At 44.5% G+C, this 4164-nt stretch overlaps 1 protein-coding gene across 1 annotated transcript in view; it reads right to left on the bottom strand.

Annotated features, from left to right (window-relative positions):
• ROCK2 (Rho associated coiled-coil containing protein kinase 2) overlaps positions 1-4164 on the bottom strand; it is a 157356-nt gene that overhangs the window by 77017 nt on the left and 76175 nt on the right. The gene's annotated exons all lie outside the window — the stretch shown is intronic.

The raw sequence follows: 4164 nt of genomic DNA, 5'->3' as shown, positions 1-4164 counted from the left end.
CAAACCCATGCCCACTCGCAATTGGCTGATGGCCACATCTAATTTGTGACTGGAATTGGGGTATAACTGTTTGATCCCTATGGGAGTGAGTTCTTCTTCCTGTTCTCGGGTCTTGCTCTCTCTCTCCTGTCATTGTCTGTTTTATTGCACCTGAAATGCTGCCTCTTGAGAGACAAAGAGTTGCTTTGTTACTTGGAGCACATGGTGTGCAATAATGGGATTTCCCTTCAAAATCCCTTGGTACTTGGACTATCCTGGACTGATGAATACTCCTGACGTGGTAACTATGAATCATTAATGTTTAGTTAAGGCAAACAGCCCTAGCCTTTGTTATTTTTGTAATCTCTGGTAGTCTATGCTAAGCTCTGTACTGAATAAAGATCCTTCTTATTGCTAATTTGTCTTTGATGTTGTAACTGAATTCCAAGTCTAAGTCTTGTGCCTAACCCTGACCACATATGCTACCTTGGTAAGAGTGTGCATCTCTGGATAGAGTTGCTACTGTGTTAAATCCCAGATGCTAACTAAGGGTTGGAATCTCTCCCTTAGGAAAGGCAGGGACTAGTGAAAAGAGGTTCTGGTGGCAAATTGTTGTGAAAACCAGAGATGGTACAGACTGTCTCGTGGCTTGTTTTAATGTACTGAAAAGTACAGGATTCCCTCCCATCCCTGGACTGGCCTGGGTGGGCTAATCCTGTACAGCAAGACACAAAACACCAGAATTAAAATGAATATTTATCCTACTAACATGAAGCTATTTTTCTAATTAGTACAGAGAAGTATGTTTTACAGAGAATATCCTGTCAACAGCAACATAGTTTTAATATTTTATTTGTGTTCATAAAAACTACACTGGCTCTGGAGGTGTTCTGAATTGTTATTAATATGATGCTGTCTGATTGTATAGCTTCTAATTAAATGTAACATGCTGAATCGGTAGGTCAACAGTAACTAAGCAGCCTTCACTAATGAGATTCCAAAAATTAGCATGGCATTATAAACCTTGTTTTATTAAGTTTCTTGCCCATTTTTAAGTAAACCAAAACAAAGCCTAATTTTGCAAGTTTAGTCACAGATGCTTGAACAGTGGTAGACTCTCCAAAGCACGTGGTAATTCCAACAGGGCTGCAAGTCTCCATAAATCAGTTAGTGAATCACAGATTCTGCATCATGAATAAGATCTGAGAAAAATTTGTACAATGAAATGGGAAGCAGTGCCTAGAACTACAAGCCACTCTTAACTCTTCACCTGCTTTTATTTAAATACAAAATACAATGTCAAATTTAATGAAGAGTTACCACAGTCAGGGGTCATTTGGGGGGGGGATGCGGGGGGACGCCATCCCCCCGGGTGAGGTGCGGGAGGGCAGGGCCTGGAGCTCCCTGCTGGTGCCCGCTGGAGGTCGCCGCCGGCTGTGGGGAGGACACACTTCCGGTGATGTCAGGGGGTGGGGCATATGCTAATGAGTTATGCTAATGAGTCCCCCTAGCTCTTTTTCTACGAAATGACCCCTGACCACAGTGATCATTTATGCCTGTTTGTAAGCCTCCTGAAAAAACCTGAATAACCCCCCCCCAACCATGCGTTATATTTCAGAGAAAAGCCAAGAGAAAGGTCTGAAGATACATTACACACTTCTAATGCTGAAGCTAAACAGATTTGGATGTATAAAACTGGCTGGATGGGAGGGTGTCTGGAAAAAACTCCAACAGACACTACTTTGGAGCTCTTTTGAAGAACAGCAGGATGAAGTTCTATTAATAGATATATTTGTATTCATAAATTCCATATTAAATGGTATCTATAACCTTTCCCATAACAAATGAAGAATGCCATTACACACAAATGAAGCAATAAAGCTTGTGTGAGCAGAACCCCCCCCCCCCGCATCCACACCCTGCCCACGCACGAGTGAGAGGAAGCCTTGATTGCCTGCATAGGGAGGGAGAGACTAGTCAAAGTGACAACAGTGTGGCTGACTGCCCTAACAAGACTCCTCAGAGTGCTACAGCAGGACCCCAAAGGTGTCAAGCGAGATGGCACTCTGTGCCATTAGAACTGAGGAATTGATTCCAGGCCCTTGAAGTGGAGTCAGAGATGGAAACACTGCCAGTGGAAGTATCACAAACACAAGGAAGACAGAGGGAGGAGGACAGGGAGATACTAAAAAGTGGCACTGGAAGGAAAAGGAAGGTGTTGGTCATAGGTGACTCCCTCCTGAGGGGTATGAAACGTCATGTGTCCAGACCTGACCCCCGGCCCAAGAGGTGTGTTGCTTGCCAGGGACAAAAATTAAAGATATTAGAGTCAGGATCCAAAAACTCATCAAACCTACAGCGCATTACCCATTTGTGATGGTCCATGTGGGAATTAATGACACAGCCATGAACAACATGAAAAACGTTAAGACTATGAAGCTCTTGGGCGGAAACTGAAGGGAATGGGAGGACAGGTGGTGTTCTCTTAGATCCTTCCTGTCATAAGAAGGGTAATACGACTACGAAGGGAACAGACAATAATGGAGGTGAACCACTGGCTGCGTTGGTAGTGCTGGCAGAAGCAACTTGGAATCTGGGACCACGGGCTAGGTTTTCTTGATGACAACCTACTAGCATGCAATGGACTTCACCTGTCAACCTCAGGGAAGAATGTGTTTGGCAGAAATCTGGAGATTCATCAAGAGGGCTTTAAACTGACACCACAAGGGGAAGGAGACAATCAACATAGGGGTTTAAATGAAGGAGAGCAAATAACAGAGACCCACCTGGGAGGTTCAGGTCTAATGGAGCCAAAGGTGCGGGGCTTCAGGTGTCTATGTACCAATTCTCAAAGCTTGGGTAATACGAAGGAAGAGCCTGAGCTTCTAATGCAGACAGAGGGATATTATTTAGTAGGCATTACGGAGACTTCGTAGAATTATTCCCATGACTGGAATGTAGTAGTGGATAGATAAAGAGTTGTTCAAGAAAAACCAAAAGGATCAAAGAGGAGGTGGAATGGCGTTGTATGGGAAGACAGGGTATATCAGGAAATACTGGAGGAGGAAAGTGACAGCACAGTAGAAAGTATCTGGGTGAGGATAAGGGAAGGAATGGTATTGTGGTTGGAGTTTACTACAGACTTCCTGACCAGAATGAGAAGGTGGATGTTGCCCTCCTTGAACAGCTTGACAGGGTATCCAGACAACATGACCTGGTAGTTATCGGTGACTTCAACTTCCCTGATGTGTGTTGGGAGACAATCTCTGCAAAGTGTCCACAGCCAAGCAACTTCCTGACCTGTCTGGATGACAACTTCCTTCATCAAATGGTAGAGGAAGCTATGAGGAGCTCGGCCATATTTGACGTAATATTGACCAACAGGTAAGAGATGGTAGATGGGGTGAAGGTGGTGGGGACCTTAGGGGAAAGTGACCATGTCCAGCTAGAATTCCTTTTGCTGTGGGGGACCAAAAAAGTTTGTAACCACACGTGTAAGTTAGATTTCAGTAAGGTAGACTTTAATAAACTCAGAGGTATGATGAGAATCATTCCATAGGCAAGACTGCTGGAAGGGAAAGGAGCAAGTGAAGGGGGGCCTCTCCTAAAACAAGAGCTCTTACAAGCTCAAGCTGTCGCTATTCCAACAAGAAGGAACCATGGTAGGAGATCCAAGAAGCCAATGTGGATGAACAGAGAACTGTGTGATGTGCTAAGGGAGAAAAAGGAAGTGTTCAAGAAACGGAGGAAAGGCCATACCTCTAAAGAAGAGTATCTGTGGGTTGCTAGGCACTGTAGGTCAGCCATCAGAGAGGCCAAAGCTCACAGTGAGCTAAAGCTGGTCAGGGAGGCTTGCTACAAGAAGAAAATCTTCAGATATGGGAGAAGCAAATGCACGATAAAAGAGGTGATGGGCCCACTGTTGGGTGAAAATGGAGAAACTCGGACAGAGAGAAAGCAGAAAGGCTTAATGCCTATTTTGCCTCAGTTTTTTTTCCTTAAGAAGAGTACAGGCTCATCTAGAGATGGTAATAGGCAAGTCACAGCATCTGGGCTGCTAGTTGATATGGACAGAGAGGTAGTTGAGAAGCACATGGTTGCACTGAATAAGTACAAATCCCTGGGGCCAGATGGTTGGCACCCACGAGTGCTCAAAGAACTTTCTAGACAGCTTGCAGAGCCTTT

Source organism: Gekko japonicus, unplaced genomic scaffold (genome assembly GCF_001447785.1).
Source record: "Gekko japonicus isolate JY-2015 unplaced genomic scaffold, Gekko_japonicus_V1.1 scaffold1597, whole genome shotgun sequence".
In the NCBI taxonomy this organism is placed as follows: Eukaryota; Metazoa; Chordata; class Lepidosauria; order Squamata; family Gekkonidae; genus Gekko; species Gekko japonicus.
The sequence above is the reverse complement of the archived record's forward strand: the minus strand, read 5'-3'. Positions and strand labels throughout refer to the sequence as shown.